Below are 18,305 nucleotides of genomic sequence, written 5' to 3'. Positions count from 1 at the left end.
TTAAGATCTTGTTGCATTTAAGTATATTAGATTTCTGTTTGGTATACTCTATTTGCTTTAATATTTAATATAAAGTAATATCGGAATATTAGCTGATACATGCTAGATCTATTTGATCGGCTATGCTATGAATATGTATAATCTCATTATTAATATATATTTCAATCTAAGTGATTTATACTGTCTCGGTAAGTGACCGATCTATCCCAATCACTTGGTTTAAATATATATCGATATAAGGATTATATATTATTGATATCTACAGCCGATCGAGTAGATTTAGTTTTGATTTGTTTCCTTAACAACTGCCGATCGATTCACATATGACATCGGCTCAGAGATAAATGATATGTCATCGGCATTTAGCTGATCGACTATCATTTATGGATTTGATCACGGTTTCTTTGTCTTTGTTTCTTGTTGATTGTAGGATCAAATCAACTGGCACGCTCATACATCCGAAGGCGAGTTTTGGACCTGCACTGGAGTTAAGCAGATCTCCCAGGCCTCGTGTTTTCCATCAACAGTAGGGCAAACCAACCGGGCAAGAGCCAAGCTACAAGAGATCACTCATTGCCCTCGCCGCCCTCGGCAGAGCAATGACCACACAAGAAGCATAACTCATAACCGGAATCCTTTCCTGAAATTGCAGACACCGGGTTAAGTACAAGATTGTACTCGCAAGTCTTACCCAAAATTATATATACATAAGGGAGAGAGAAGTATGCAAGTTTTCTAGCCTATAGTGGGTCTCTAGGTTCAACATTTGCATAAAGCTAATTTTATTGAGCAATTAATGAGTAAAATAAGCAAGGACAAGTAAATCTAGCATCATTTTAATTTATGGACAACAAGTATATAATTCTGAAATGTATAAGCAAATGAGCCCAAACTGCGCTCTCATCATCAACCATGGACTACCAAAGTCAACATGGCACAACATGCCAACACCACCATCAAACATAATCCCATCTATAATAATCCACATTTGATGCTAACATAACTGACTAACACATCAAGCATTGTCCATAACCGAGGACGCGGCTATTCGAATAGATTATACTCTGATCAGAGGTGTATAACTGGACCCACACGAAATGAACAAAGATCAAATGCTACACACCCCGTCGAGTGCGGTACACAAGTGATTCAAGCTCATTACATGCCCTTTCTTAGTCCTACCCCAACCACCTATACCACGCTGGGGTTCCCGACGACTCAGTCACGTGCGTGCGTGATGTGACCAAGGCGGGCGCGCCACGCGGGAGGCACCCCCGGCCAAACCTAGGCACCCGAGGCCCTCCAAAGGTTACCTGCCTCACGACTCTCCAACGTGGTATAAATGATCACAGTAGAACTAGTAAGAACAAGCCGGTCCCAAATAAGGCATGTGGTAAGTACGTAGGGTGCTTGATTAGATGTCAAAATGTTCGGTCCTTGATGACCTAGACGGGGCTACTTGCATGAGGGGAAACCAACCTCCCATCATCGCCCTATCACCCGTCCAAGTCCAACATATTTCATCAACCATTATTTAGTGTAAGTGATCAAGTTTTATGCCCAATAATGCAAGTTGTCTATATACCACAATTAATAGCACTGTCCATCCCTATAGTTCTATTAGCACTAAGCATGGCTAAGCATTAATGAATAAGACATCCCAAGTAATCCCAACCAGTGGTAATAGGGTATAACGACAGCAATATCACAAGAACTAAATGCATAAATGGGTTCTACCCATACACTATAAACCAACAATATTAATATCTAGGCAATGCATATATATATATATATATATATATATATATATATATATATATATATATATATATATATATATATATATATATAGACACACACGTATAGATTGCAACCAAATCATTTTTAGAGAAAGCATAGGTTCTATATGCTTAGGTGTTTGCCTTGCTGTTGAGGGTAGTCACTATCCTCCTTGGGATATGGCTCGTTACTCTCTGGAATCTCTGAATCTATCGAAAAGAAGCAATATGCGAATAAGAGCCAAAAAAACATGCACATGCAAAATGATCGATAAATTATGAAATAAATACAGTGGGTAGATCGTATTTTAACTTGAATTTAGGTGAAAGAATCACCAGATTATCAGCTATGGTTTGGGAGATATGAAAATGACAAGCTGTCAGGTGCTGAAAAAGGCAAGTCTGTAAATATTAATGTTTCCTTTAGAGCATTACAAGCAACTTGCAACACAAACCAAGTTTTCGTAATAATGATTATTTTTAGAGTAAAGTACATCACTCACAGGTCCTAAGGAAAAATATTTCACAGCTAAATGTGTTGTCATTATTTATATATGGGTTTTACAAGTTAAAATCATAGGAATGCTAAATAACTCCTAAACAAGATTTAAGAGGTAGTTTTGCCAAAAACAACACCACAACAGCAAAGAGTACTAAAATATAAGCTCAACAAAATTGGTTTCACAATTTTAGCTTTTACCAATAATTTGTCACGACCGGAAATAACCCAACGGGCGTTCCTTATGTGCGTGCATTATTCCTTGTCCCAGGAGGCAAGATACACCAAAAGTTGATACAATTCAGAGTTTACCAAGCGAAAGCGTAATTAAATAATTTAATACACAGGCGGCGAAGACCCAGCACACAAGGAGACAAACGAAAAATAGCGGAAGACTAGGGCGACGACCACAGGCGCTTGACGGCAGGCACGAGCTAGACACCAAAGCCTTCATCTTCCAGGGGCTCCTCTTCTGGGTTTAGGAAAAATTGAGCAAGACTGAGTACAACCACTGTACTCAACAAGACACACCCATGAGTGCAGAATAAATGCAAGGGAGTACAAGGGGGTTATAATATAAAGGGTTAGGGTTTGCAGTAAACAGCATTAAAAGACACTTAGTGGCTCAAAGCTATTTTGTAAACACGATTCAAGAGCTGTACAATATTATTAATCAAGGCCGTGAACCCACACGAACCTGCCTTAACCCAAGGCCTACGATGATTCAGACCGAACTAGCAACCCGACCCTGGGTCCCGGCTCGTCCCAAGCCAACCCAGGCCAACCATTCCACATTTTAGTTGTGAAGCAGGCTTTAAGAATTAAAACACTAACTTGGGTACATTGCTCGGCTTGCCCATAACCGAGGGCGCGGCTATTCGAATAGATTATACTCTGATCAGAGGTGTACATCTTTACCCACAAGACACATCTTCCTCACGTGTAACCACGTGCCACATACTACCACGGTATACGGACGGAAGACGTGACATAGTTTCCAACCCATCCTAGCCATAGACCCCACCCCACCTACGGCCGGAACCCCCGGGACAGGTAGGCAGGACTGAGCCCCTAGCAGCAGGACACCGGCCCTGTGCCATGACATCTCGACTACCGGGCCGCAGCTCGTGTAGCCTTCATTTGCCCTAGAGATGTCCATCGACCCCCGACTTCGTCCATCTCCATCCGTGTACTTTTGTTTATAACCAGACTGAGCCACAAACTAAGCCTTACCCATTAGACATGTGGAAGTACGGTAGTGCTTTGCAATAGAGGCCCGAAGACCGGTCCTTATATGGCCGAGGTGCTACCATCAAAACCATGCACCCCGAGCCCAGCCTAAAACCATTTTGAGGGTTTTGAATAGAGGGAGAGGTGTGAATCCAATTCCACAATAATCCAACCATTCCATGGTGTCCAAGTAATATGAATATTCCCAAAGTCTAGAGTTATAAAACCACCTAATGTTGTCCTATTAATCAGCGAAGCATCTACCTAAATTCATACTAGTGGAACCATGAATAAAATGTCCACTAGTTGGGGTTTTGTTTATCCTAGGGTGAACAAGGTAATAATAACAATAACAATAATAAGGTCATAACAAAGGTAAATAGGCATGGCTAAATAAAACAGTGATAACGCGGGAATTTAAATAAAGCGGTAATGCAATAATTTAAATCAAAATAACTTTATAAACTGGGATTCAATATGTTCAAGGATGATGTGACTTGCCTTGCTCGCTTTCCCAAACGTCGGCTTCAACCTCCATGAAGAGCGGATCTTCCGAAGCTGCAGCGTCTACACGACCAACGGAAAATAAAAGGGCTTTTACTCTAATAAACTCCATACAACAAGCAGGAACAAAGCACAAAAATGGGTTCTTGACTTCTTAAGGAAAAATTAGAGACTTGAACGGTCCAATTCCGAGTTCAAATGGCCAAGTTATGGCCATTTGAAGTTTATATGTTCTTTAAATGAATATTTGCGAATTTCTTCATTTAAAATTTAATTTAAAAAGGGTTTATTGCGTCAGCAGAGGGGAGGGGGCGCGCGGACCGGGTTCACGGGAGTGGGGCCCACGCGGCAGCCTCACGGTCCACGGTGGACCGGGTGCACCCGGGCTCACACCGGCCGGCGCCGTGGGCCCCACGCGTCAGCCGCACCCAAGGGCGCGGGCGGCTGACGGCCGGGCCCCACGCGGCAGCCACTCGGCGCGCCCGAGGGCGGCCAAGCCGGCGCGGCCGGCGGGAGACGGCGCGCCGCGCCCCTATGGTCGCCGGCGGCGGCCATAGGCACGGCGGAGCGGCGGCCGAGAGAGGGGAGGGAAAGGGGGAAACGAGGCGGCGGTCCACGGCTCACCCAAGGTCGACGGCGACGACGGGAAAGGCGACCGGAGCGAGGGAAGGCGGCGGCGCTTCTCAGGTGAACGGGGACGGCGGCGCTCCGGTGGTCGGCGAGCTCGACGAGGGGGTGGACGGGGACGGCGGCGATGCGGCGAAGCCGGAGGAGGCGAAGCCGGGGCGGGAGACGGTCCGGGGCGACGACGGCGGCAGACCGGAGCTCGGCGGCGACGACGGAGAGAGAGAGCGACGGCGCGAGCTCGAATCCGGCGAGGAGGAAGGGCGGCGAGAGGCGGAAACGGACAGAGGAGGTGCGGGGAAGGTTTAAATAGGGTTGGAAGGGGGAGAGAGCGGCCGGAGGGGAAGGAAACCGGCGCGGGAGGTCCGGCCGCCATCAATGGCGCCGGCGAGATTTGCGGGGGCAAATCCACCCGTTTGAACGCGAGAGAGAGAGGGAAAAATGGGGGGAAAGGGAGAGGGGATCACGGGGAGTGATTCCCCCCACTTTATTGCATGCGGGGACGGCGGGAGGCGGCGGGATTCGCGGCGGCGGCGCGCTAGGGCGCGGGGGAGGCGGCGGGAGCGGCGGGAGGAACGGGATGACGGGTGGGCCCTACCCGTCAGCGAGGGTGGCGGGCGGGCCCGCCCGTCAGCGGCGCGCGCGCGGGGAGAGGCCGAGTGGGCCGCGGGGAGAGGAGAGAGAGAGGGAGGGTGATGGGCCGAATTCGGCCCATTAGAGAGAAGGGGGGATTTTTAGGGTTTTTCTTTTTATAAAACTTTTTCAACTTTGTTTATTTCTTCTTAATTATTATTTGTGCTCTGAAATTTCCACTAAAATTTATTTACATATTTTAGGCTTTTAGGAAATATGCAAAAATCCTCTAAGCCTTGTTTGACTTTTACTTTGCACATTTTAATTTTTGGAGGCTTTCACACGGATTTTAATTATTCTAGGCATAATTTAAAGGATATATTTTAGGGTCGTTTTGGGACGTGACATAATTTCTTACGAATTTATTAAGAGCTAGACCACACAAGGGATACATATAGATATTTATGTTTTTACTGGGAAAACCAGTACAAAAGTTTGTCATTTTTATTTTACAACATTGAAGATCACGTTTTTCTTAATCCACAGAAATTTGGTTCACTAAATTCGGAGTTCATATGAATTAGTTATGAATTTTTAAAGCGCATACCTCTTTCAGCTCAATAGCTAACTCAGAAATCGATTTCTATTCTCACTTCCCCTTTTCTCCAAGTTCCACCAGACTTCGCTCACATGGCAGCAACCTGGACGTAGGGTTGTGCGAGGTTAAGGCCTCGGGCTGATGGCAAGAGATGGAGCAAGGCCTCGGGCTGACGATAAGAGACGTTGCCTAGGGCTTCTTCAACCGAAATCAAAAGAGATTAACACCGGATGAGTTGCAGCCACCTCCTAGCTGCAATAATGGAGATGGATGACCTGTTGAATGTTGCTGTAGATGTTCAACATGAAGGGAACTAAAAAAAAGGCACCATGGATGGCAAGGAAGCTCACCAAATGGAGGGAAACAAAGTCATGTTGCTGCTGCAACCATGCAGGCTGAAACCACCACTCTCTTCTCCTATTTCGATCTCTCTCAACTCTCCATGCATGTTCAAGATGTTGGGATGGATGGAAAGCTTGGATGATGGGGATTGTTGTGGTCTAACATGCAGGGATTGATCTTGGGCTATTGGATGGGATTTGGGGAGGAGAAGTGAGATGAGAGCTCAGGTTGAGGAAGAAAAGAAAGAACAAGCAGTGAAGATGAAAGGGGAGGAAGAAGAAGGGGTTTTCTCTGCCCCCCCCCTTAAGTCCTGAGGTGGGAGCACGCCCATGGGTGTGTTGTGGGGCTAAAGAGGCACCCAAGGTCAATGACAAGTGGGCCCAAGTCGTGGCTGTCTATGAGGGTGAGAGAGGTGGGTGAAAAACTGAGTACAGATTCGTTTTTTGCAATTTCCAGGATTTATTTTCTTTCCCTCTCTTGGTAAATTCAATTTGACTAGGTAAAACTAGTTCAAAAATTAAGGGATTTGGTGTGGTGATAGGTGTTGGTTTCTAGGTTCCATTTTTCAAAGTTTCACTCAAAAACTCGAAATATTTTAATTCTGGTGAAAAGATGAAATTGGTTAGGCTGAAAGTTGGTTTGATTTTTTAGGAGGCCTAAACAGAGAGTAAAAATTCCACAAAATTTATATCTGTTGGTGATAAATAAACTAGTATTTGAATAAATTATTAACATGTACACGTTCAAGTTATTATTCAAATAGAAGTGGTTTCAATTTTACCGATTAGAGTTAATTTTGTTATCGCCTATGATCAAATTGCAATATAGTAAATATGAAATCTAAAGGACAACAAATGCACTTCTAAATACCTGGTTGTGAATGTAGGGCTGTTACAATTAGGGTTGCGTCAAGGGTTGTTTGCATGACCCTAAACTCTATATATCAGTACCCGCCGTCACCTTTAGGGTTTGGGTTTTGCTTAGATTAATCTGTCAAGAACAGTTTTGCCGCTAGATCGGTTTGTGGAACCCCAAATTTGAGTGCTTAATCGTTCATATGCAATTGTGTTGCAATCTATCTTATTCTTGCTTGTGTTCTTCGATTCGCGTGCAGGGATATTAGCCTTTTCGGCGAGGTCAACCGGGTTTCGGCATGGTTGATAACCAGAGGAGACGTGGTGCTGCTATTGCGGGGCTCAAGAGCGTATTCATTCAGAAGCCGAATCGACTTGTGTCAAGTTTCCGCCAAATCAAGAGTTATCAATACCTATCGAAAGATCGGGACCCTATTTATTCATCATGACGACGTGCATTATATTAGACGAGACAAAAATAAGTCTGGAAATATGCCAACATAGATTGACCTAGAATCTGCTGGAAACCTAAAGAAACAAGTTTGAGAAAAATGTGATGATATACTGAGAAGTTTAGTCAGATCTCATCAGTCCTTAAAAATTAGATAGAGAGCGGCATAAAGATAAGGGCTAGGCCCCTACCAAAAATAAGATTATCAAGGAGTTTTGGCGAATATTGTACTCCCTCATCCTTTGTGCGAGGACAAAATATCGATTAGATCTATCATCCATCTCTTGTAAAATTTTCAGAGTTTGTTAATAAAGTCTTTAAGATTAGATCTATCTAGTTATCTAGGGTTTGTTTTTTATAATGTTTATGGAGTTAGGGTTATTTAACTTGGAGTCTTTTGTCTCTTTTCTATGTCTTTGTTAGCTGTTGCTTGGTCCACGAGATCCTCAACAAAGTAAGGCTTGTTTGTTAGGTCATAGATAATCAATACGGTGTTGTCGGCTTTGTGGTGTGGGTAGACTTGTTTGCGATGTTGGCCGTTTGCTTTTCTATCGGAGGAACGTAGATGTTTGACCGATATTTGTTCATATGCTTTTATGTGCTGATGAACCCTGAGTTCTTCTCGACACTCAAGGCTGTTGTTGGCCCGATCTTTCGGTGAGTTGTGATAACTACGATTTGGGAGAAACGTTGACGATCCGACTACAACCGTACGAGACGTTGTGTTGCGTCTTAGCGATCGATATACCTCTCCGCGGGTTGTTGATCTTGCCGGTGCAGATCAACCCTATTCCTGCAAGCAAATTGAAGAAACACGCAAGAACAAGATAAAAGCAATCCGATATTGCAAATAGGAATTTAATACAAATGATAAGTTGGGGTTCCGAAGAACAAGCAGACGGACGGTCTAGCCGACATGCGCGCTGCAAGCAAGTAGCAATGGCTAAACTTTAATCTATCAAAACCCGACTAACCCTGGAGGGGTTACTAGCTATTTAAGGGATGGAGGAGGTCAGAAGGGCGTCCTCCCTCTGTTTGGGGCGCAGCCCCCCTTGGGCCCCACTTGGGCTGGGGTCCCAGACGAAGTTACAGGCCCATAGGCCCATTACAGACAATGCAGCCCCTTATTTCTTCAATTGCGGTTCACTGAAATGGAATATCACAATGAGGCTGGATCTGTTGGAAAGAGGACTTCGAGAGCTTTCCATCAAGTACTCACGGGCCGAAAACGGAGCTCGAATGGAGATTTGGCGGCCGTTTGAAGTCAGCAGTGTAGCAGGTGCCCGAATTGGATTTCAGCACTTGGAGGACTTGATCTTGATATCTTCTTGTTTATCCATGATGTGAACAATGGTTGTATCTGTAGTAGCCATGGTCACATCATGTGCCATAATAGGTCAACTTCATGCTGCGTTCGTCTGGTTGCATATCTAATGTCTCTCTAAAAATGTGAAGCCTCTTTTGTTTCATTTTGATATATCAATCGTCTTTATCACATGTAACGACAAGATTGTAATACCTTCTATTATTTAATATAATCTACCTTATGTAAAAAAGTGTTAATAGCTAAAATTGGCACATCCTTAGAAAACCGAATGCTTCGGTTTGCTAACATGAATAACTCAGTTTTAGGTAGTCCTAAAGGGAAGGTTTTATTCTTCACAAATTCATTACAAATCCGGATTGTATAAAGAATAAGACTTCCCAACATTATAAATATATACAGATATAAAGGGATATGAAAGATACGAGCGATTGAGATATCCAATCCAAAAGCAATCTATTGCTTATATATTTTTTTTTGTCCCTTTACTCTTTACCCATGCAAACTTGATTATAGTCCTCCTTTCGTCTCTATAGCGATTGATTGCGCTCTAGGTGGTCTGCCAATTCTAAATAACCGTATGTGCATATGCCTTGACGTCCTTCCAGTCAACTGTTTATAGGTTTCACATATGTAAAATGTGGATAGTTTAGGTTTTTTTAGCGGTCTTTCAAGAAGAGCAACACAAGTTAAGCTGATTGGTAGTTTGGTACGCGTTTAGTCTATCTCTGCGCCGTGGCACGGTCTTCTACATTCTAGCTTGATTTTTCCTGCCGATAACTTGCGGTGGTAGCGGCACCTAATTGCTGGCGGCGTCAGGTCCATCTTCAGCACTTTGGGCCGTTTGAGTCACAAGTTTCGTGCTCGCTGCGTCAGTGCGTGCATCGGGGTCGATCGGCCCACGTACGGCCCACCTCGCACAACTCTGCCTTCCTCAACCTCCAGAGGTTGCCACGTTCTTCAACTCCGATTCGGACTCGACTCCGACTGGATCACCGAGGCACACGTCGGACTTGCTTTGCATCCATGCCAACTCCGAGTTGGCGGCAGCAACCAGCTATACTACGTACTTCACTATATATCCAATCCCGCAGTTCGAGATTACCACATACGTACCAACGACGACATGGCGATGGCGAGCAACAACGACGAGAACGAGAGACGAGAGCAAGCCGAGAAGGCTCTCCAGCGCGCGGAGGAGCTCTTCGCCGCCGGCAACGTCCGCAGCGCGCACCTCCAGGCCGGCAGGGCCAAGCGGCTCTGCCCGTCCCTCCCCGGCGTCGCCAGCGCGGCCGCCGCGTACGAGGTCCACGCCGCCGCGCGCCCAGGCAAGGGCGGCAACAACTGGCGCGCCGTCCTCGGCATGCGCTACGGCGGCGCCGCCACGCTGGACACCATCAAGGACCAGTTCCAGCGGCTGTCGCTCCTCCTCCTCCACCACCCGGACGACGACAACAACAACAACACCGGCCGCCGCGCCGCCGTCGAGGGCGCCGGGCGTGCGAGGACGCCCTCTCGGCCGTCGCCGCCGGCTCCTCCATGGAGGACGACGACGACGGCACGAGCCGGCGCCCGCACGCGGCGGCGGCGCCCCACAACTACAAGATGCCTCCGCCGGCGATGCAGCTGCACGTGCCGCGCGAGGCCATCGTCATCTACTGCCCCTCCTGCAAGAGCGAGTTCGCTGGCAAGGTGGGGCGGCTGGAGCAGCAGGTGGGAATTGTTGAGATTATAGGCATATAATGATTTAATCTATTCCATAAATAAATCGTGACATTACAGATGAAAACTAGCATGAACGTATCATTAGATCTACACATGTAAACTACACAGTATAACATGAACAGATCAAATATGCAACATATTGAACACGTACCGAGGTGACGGAAAGACCGGCTGCTTGGTCGAAACTTTTCGCAGGCGTCTACGAAGGCACGAAATACGCGAGCGAAGAGGAAGGCGAGCCGTCGCGAACGAACAGAAAGCAGTCGCGCGAAGCGCTTCCCAAAAACCTTATTGCCGCCTTCTCCCGGTGCAGGACGTCGAAGGCAGAGGTTCCGGAGACCTGCTCTCCCGATCGCCGGTGCACGCCGGCGAGCGAGATGGAGTAGTCTACGAGCGAAGGCGCAGTACAGAGTAGGAGGCAAACCCTAGATTGATTTCGCGTGTGTTGCGTGAAGACGGCAGGTCGGTTTATATAGAGAAGGGTCGCTTGATCAGGGCGCCCGCACGATCTCTACTGCGCGTAACCAAACCGGATAAGTCGCGCGTAACTTATCCGGACTCCACGCCCGTTTGCACGCACCGGATTTTTCGGAACGTTTTCAAAACAAAAACGAATCCGAATTTGCAGCAAAACAAAACTGCAAAAGGAGGCTGCATCTGCGCAAGGGTGAGAAGCCAATTTTTCGGACCATTCGACGCGTACGTCGTGCACGCGCGCCGCCTGCCCTGCCCTGCCCTGCCCTGCCAGGCGAGGCGAGGCAAGCGAGCGCGCGCGTGTGTTTCCCCTCTTCTCTCCACCACACATGCTTCAAGTGGTTAGGAGGGCATCCTCCCTTTTAAGGAGGTCCCCCTCTCCTAGAATAAGCAAGGTGGTACTAAACTCCACATGCATGCCATCCCATGAGGTGGGCTTTTGTGATTTGCCAAAGAATTAATCTTCGAGTGGGCTAAGGCCCATTCATTAATTCCAACAACCCCCCACCAAATCTCAAAATCCCACTGAGATTTGCCTTTTCCAATGTACTGTTTATATACCAGCGGTTCGATGGAGACCGATTAAGGTTGAACATCCACCTAGAACTCCAAGCTACACTTACTCACAACTTGAACAATGGACTACGCCTTGAATTGCAAGTCTTGTGCAAGCAAGTTTCACTCAAAGTCTTATCTGGTACTAGACCGTCTGTAGACTACCCCTCGGGTGGAGTGTATAAGTCATACTCCTAGGTCTTTAGTAAGCTTCCTAGAAGATTCACCCAAAATCTTCATAGACTGCGACCAACAGTCAAGCTCACAAAGGTGAGTTCTTTCAAGAATGCTCTGCAGGACAACATCTTCGCTAATTAAAGCCAACAGAACTCATTAAGGCATAGCCAACCTGCCTTGCAGCTCACGAGAGTACATGCATTTTTCACTTGGAGAGGGCATATATTGGTACTCTCCTCTAGTTTACTAATGATTTGTTCTTCCCAGGATCTAATTCACGGGATCTCCGATCACATAGACTGGGTTACCACCATAGTATAACTCACATAGGTCTCAAACCCATCTCCTTCGATGCATTGTCTATCACATTTCGTGATAGTCCCTTCGTGAAGGGATCTGCCAGGTTTCTCGCTGTTTGGATGTAATCCAACGTTATAACTCCGGAGTTTCTTAATTTCCTGACAGACTTCAATCGTCTTTTCACATGTCTAGACGATTTCATATTATCCTTAGAACTATTCACTTTGACAATTACCGTTTGATTGTCACAGTTCATAAGGATAGCCGGCACCGGTTTTTCAACAATAGGCAGATCCATTAATAGATCACGCAGCCATTCTGCCTCAACAGTAGCAGTATCCAGTGCCGTCAGCTCTGCTTCCATGGTTGACCTCGTCAAAATGGTCTGTTTGCAAGACCTCTATGAAACAGCACCACCACCCAGTGTGAAGATATATCCACTAGTGGCTTTGATCTCATCCACATCAGAGATCCAGTTAGAATCACTATAACCCTCCAGTACTGCAGGATACCCAGTATAGTGAAGCCCCAATTCCACAGTACCTTTCAGATAGCGCATTACTCGCTCAAGCGCACGCCAGTGATCATCTCCTGGATTAGAGGTAAATCGGCTCAACTTGCTCACAGCAAAGGAGATATCAGGCCTAGTTGCACTAGCCAGGTACATCAACGAACGAATGATTTGGGAGTATTCCAGTTGATTCCTAGCAATTCTCTTGTTCTTGTGAAGCAACAAGCTAGGATCATAAGGTGTTGGAGAAGGCTTACTATCAATGTAGCCAAAGCGATTCAAAATCTTCTCCACATAATGGGACTGCAAGAGTGTAATCCCATTCTCACCTCTAATTAGCTTAATGTTTAAGATAACATCAGCTACTCCCAAATCCTTCATATTAAAATTTTGAGACAAGAATGATTTAACCTCATTTATCACCTCAAGGTTTGTCCCAAATATAAGTATGTCGTCAACATACAAGCACAAAATAACTCCCTCACCCCCACCATGGCGATAGTACACACATTTATCTGCCTCATTGACTGCAAAGCCTGCAGATGTCAATGTTTTGTCAAATTTCTCGTGCCATTGCTTAGGAGCTTGTTTCAGACCATACAAAGACTTCAACAATTTGCACACTTTGCCTTCTTGACCTTCAATTACAAACCCATCAGGTTGATCCATATAGATCTCCTCATCCAGCTCTCCATTAAGAAAAGCTGTCTTAACGTCCATTTGATGAACAAGAAGACCATGTGAGGCTGCTAGGGAAAGTAGCACACGAATTGTGGTCAATCTAGCAACGAGTGAGTAAGTGTCAAAGAAATCTTCGCCTTCTTTCTGAGTATAGCCCTTAGCAACAAGCCGAGCCTTGTACTTTTCAATAGTACCGTTAGGCCTAAGCTTCTTCTTGAACACCCACTTGCACCCCACAGGTTTACACCCATAGGGTCGCTCTGCCACCTCCCAAGTCCCGTTAGCGATAATGGAATCCATTTCACTACGGACAGCCTCCTTCCAGTAGTCTGCATCAGGAGATGCATATGCTTCTGAAATTGACTTAGGAGTGTCATCCACGAGGTACACAGTGAAATCATCACCAAAAGACTTAGCCGTCCTTTGTCTCTTACTCCTTCGAGGAGCTTCACTGACATCCTCCTCAGAGACATGTTCATGTGTATGTTCAGTTTGTTCTGGTGGTGTGATTGAACTGGGAATTATTTCAGAGGGTTGGTTCGAACCACTATGTGTATCCTTCATTAGGAAAAAGCTCTCAAAGAAGGTAGCATCACGAGACTCCATAATTGTACCAACATGCATGTCCGGTACCTCGGATTTAACTATTAAAAATCTATAGGCAATGCTATGATGAGCATATCCCAGAAAGACACAGTCCACAGTCTTAGGTCCAAGTTTACGCTTCTTCGTCATTGGTACATTGATTTTCGCCAAGCACCCCCATGTGCGCAAATAAGAAAGTGATGGTTTTCTCCCAATCCATATCTCATATGGTGTTTTGTCCTTATTTCTGTTAGGAACTCTGTTTAAAACATGATTTGAGGTCAACAATGCCTCCCTCACCATGCCTTAGGCAGTCCCGCGGTATCCAACATGGCATTCACCAAGTCAGTCAGTGTGCGATTCTTCCTTTCAGCAATCCCATTAGACTCGGGAGAATAAGGAGGCGTCCTCTCATGTATGATGCCATGTTCCTCACAAAATAAGTCAAACTCGTTCGAGAAAAACTCTCCACCACGATCAGACCTAAGCCTTTTTATCTTTCTGTCAAGTTGATTTTCAACTTCTGCCTTATAAATTTTAAAATAGTCTAGAGCCTCATCTTTCGTTTTCAACAAGTACACATAGCAAAATCTAGTAGCATCATCAATCAACGTCATGAAATATCGTTTTCCACCCTTCGTCAACACTCCATTCATTTCACAAAGATCTGAATGTAGGAGTTCTAGTGGTGCCAAGTTTCTCTCCTCGGCAGCCTTGTGAGGCTTGCGAGGTTGCTTCGATTGCACACAACTATGGCACTTAGAACCTTTGACAATGGAAAACTTAGGAATTAAACACATGCTGGAAAGCCGAGACATCAAGCCAAAATTAATATGACATAAACGTGAGTGCCAAACATTAGCCTCATCATCCACACTGCCACAAATATGGTTCACAGACTTATTGCAGAATTCAGAAAGGGAAAAGCGGAACAGGCCTCCGCACTCATAACCTTTACCAATAAAATATCCATGTTTAGACACGACTACTTTATTAGACTCAAAAACCAACTTAAATCCGTCTCTAGTCAGATGGGAGCCACTAACAAGATTCCTGTCGATAGAAGGGACATGCTGCACGTTCTTCAGCTGCACGATCTTTCCCGAAGTAAACTTCAGATCTACCGTGCCAACACCATGAACAGAAGCATGTGACCCATTCCCCATTAGGACGGTGGAACCCCGTGCGACCTGATAAGAAGAAAACAATGAGATGTCAGCACAAACATGTACATTGGCCCCAGTATCAACCCACCAATTAGTAGACTGATTAACTGAAAAAACAGTAGGTAAATTACCATACCCGCTTCCATCTCCAGTGTTGCCAATAGTCACATTAGCAGACTTAGAAGTCTGCCCTGCAGGTGCCTTCATCCCCTTGCGCTGTGGACACTTCCTAGCCAGATGACCAACTTGGCCACACACAAAGCAAGTCCTCTCATCCTGATTAGGATTGTTGTTGTTCTTCTTCTGCTTCTTGAAGTTGGTGGTCTGCTGAGCTTTGTATTTCCCCTTGCTCTTGTTCTGGGCCTTGTGCACAACATTGGCACTGGACTGCCCACCATCGCCCTTAGACGCGGCATCCTTTTCCCGAGCTTTCTCCTCAACATCAAGAGACGCTATCAACCCCTCAACGGAGTATTCCTGTCTCTTGTGTTTGAGTGCAGTACCGAAACTTCTCCAAGATGGAGGTAATTTTGCAATAATGCACCCGGCCACAAATTTGTCGGGTAAGACACACTTAAGGAGTTCGAGTTCCTTAGCCATGGTTTGTATCTCATGAGCCTGTTCGACTACAGAACGGTTGTCAGCCATCTTGTAGTCATAAAACTGCTCCATGATATACAGATCATTGCTAGCATCAGTAGCACCGAATTTAGTATTCAGTGCATCCCACAACTCCTTAGCGTCGGTCATATGCATATACACCTCGACCAGACAATCGCCAAGAACGCTAAGAATGCATCCCACAAAGAGAGTAGTGGCTTCCTCGAATTGCTTCTGCTGTTCAGCAGTAAGAACTCCTTCAGGTTTGCCAGTACTCACCCAGAGGCATTTCATAGCTGTCAGCCACAGAGTGACCCTGATCTACCATCTCTTAAAATGCACACCGGTGAATTTATCCGGCCTCAGTGCATCGGCAAAACCAGCCATAGTAAAATCACAGTGCCTATAATAAGGTTTTTGGATTGTTAAGATTATAGGCATATAATGATTTAATCTATTCCATAAATAAATCATGATATTACAGATGAAAACTAGCATGAACGCATCATTAGATCTACACATGTAAACTATACAGTATAACATGAACAGATCAAATATGCGCAACATATTGAACACGTACCGAGGTGACGGAAAGACCGGCTGCTTGGTCGAAACTTTTCGCAGGCGTCTACGAAGGCACGAAACACGCGAGCGAAGAGGAAGGCGAGCCGTCGCGAACGAACAGGAAGCAGTCGCGCGAAGCGCTTCCCAAAAACCTTATTGCCGCCTTCTCCCGGTGCAGGACGTCGAAGGCAGAGGTTCCGGAGACCTGCTCTCCCGATCGCCGGTGCACGCCGGCGAGCGAGATGGAGTAGTCTACGAGCGAAGGCGTAGTACAGAGTAGGAGGCAAACCCTAGATTGATTTCACGTGTGTTGCGTGAAGACGGCAGGTCGGTTTATATAGAGAAGGGTCGGTTGATCAGGGCGCCCGCACGATCTCTACTGCGCGTAACCAAACCGGATAAGTCGCGCGTAACTTATCCGGACTCCACGCCGTTTGCACGCACCAGATTTTTCGGAACGTTTCCAAAACAAAAACGAATCCGAATTTGCAGCAAAACAAAACTGCAAAAGGAGGCTGCATCTGCGCAAGGGTGAGAAGCCAATTTTTCGGACCATTCGACGCGTACGTCGTGCACGCGCGCCGCCTGCCAGGCCAGGCGAGCGAGCGCGTGTGTTTCCCCTCTTCTCTCCACCACACATGCTTCAAGTAGCTAGGAGGGCATCCTCCCTTTTAAGGAGGTCCCCCTCTCCTAGAATAAGCAAGGTGGTACTAAACTCCACATGCATGCCATCCCATGAGGTGGGCTTTTGTGATTTGCCAAAGAATTAATCTTCGAGTGGGCTAAGGCCCATTCATTAATTTCAACAGGAATGAAGTGCGCCCGGTGCACCGAGTGGCTGAGCCCGCCGTGGCAGAAGAAGCCGTAGGCGAAGAAGGAGCCACCCGCCGGGCCGGGGCGGCCGGCGGTGTTCCAGTGCCCGGCGAAGTGCCCGGAGTGTGGGGAGCAGTACGCGTCCATGGTGTGCGTCGGCCAGTGGTGCCTCCGGTGCAAGGCGTGCACCAAGGCAGCCATGGTCGATGTGCAAGGGCCCGACCAGGTCACTGCCACCATCAAGAAGCCCCGAACGTGAGGAACCGTTACTTCCATTCTAGTAGTAGTAGATGCTACCACTTCCAAAATACACTTATATAATGTATATATAAATGAATTTCTAATTATATCTATAATATGTAGTCCTACCTCCATATTTTAATGTACGATTCCGTTGACTTTTTATCCAACGATTGACCATTCGTCTTATTAAAAAAATTTATGTAATTATCATTTATTTTATTGTAACTTGATTCATCATCAAATGTTCTTTAAGCACGACAAATATTTTTATATTTGCAAACAAAATTAAATAAAACGAATGGTCTAATGTTGGTCGAAAAGTCAACGATGTCATACATTAAATGGAGTATATGTTATTGTTGGTACAGGACTAGAGGAGAACATGGTTATTAACAGGTAATTCCTCTGTTTTCAGTATATACTATATGCCATACATTGTGACGGGTCTATGTGGATCTGCATGAGGTATGTAATTCCGAAGGAGGTACGACACAGCTCGTTTACAAGTGTTGGTTCTAGACCCGTCTTTGGTTCCAGATTTGGTTGATGTGGCCATTGGTGATCACTTGTATGAGCTTTCTTTTAGAGTGGAGCCTGAGAATGGACCTGATGAGCCTGTACCAATGGACATGGAAAATAATGATGATGGGGATATGGAGAAAAAAGATGATGGGAGTAAGATGCAAGATATGGAAAGAAGTCTGATTTTGTTAGTTCTGTTAATACTTCTAAGTCGGATGCTAGTGGTCAGTTTAGTGAGAGGGGTGGCTCTTCATTCCCTATTTCTCAGACAAATCTGCTCCCTGAATCAGATGCTTTGATTGTATCTGATAAAGAATATGATGGTTTACTGGAGGATATTTTGATGGTGGAGAAAGTCCAGTCAAAAGAAAGTCTTATGGCAAAAATTTCTGCTATTCCAGAGGCAGTGATATCTCCTTCCAGGAAGAGTAAGCGAAAGGCTAGTGATAGTGATCAGCTTGTTCCTGAAAGAGCAGAGAAGCTAAAGGCTGAAAGGAACTTAGAATGACTTCAGACTAAAGGTAGTTTTCAGGGCAACACATTGGCTTCGGTCTTGGGCACAACTACAAAAGTGTGAGGAAGATAGTGAGCTTTTAAAGGCTGCATGCCGTA

The 18,305-nt window shown here is 45.8% G+C and overlaps 1 pseudogene; it reads right to left on the bottom strand.

Annotated features, from left to right (window-relative positions):
- Window positions 1–566: 566 nt before the first annotated feature.
- On the bottom strand, window positions 567–6,254 carry LOC127753361 (uncharacterized; annotated as a pseudogene).
- Window positions 6,255–18,305: the final 12,051 nt, after the last annotated feature.

This window comes from Oryza glaberrima, chromosome 10 (assembly GCF_000147395.1).
Source record: "Oryza glaberrima chromosome 10, OglaRS2, whole genome shotgun sequence".
Classification (NCBI taxonomy): domain Eukaryota; kingdom Viridiplantae; phylum Streptophyta; class Magnoliopsida; order Poales; family Poaceae; genus Oryza; species Oryza glaberrima.
Note: the sequence above shows the minus strand (reverse complement) of the source record. Positions and strands in the feature narration are given on the sequence as shown.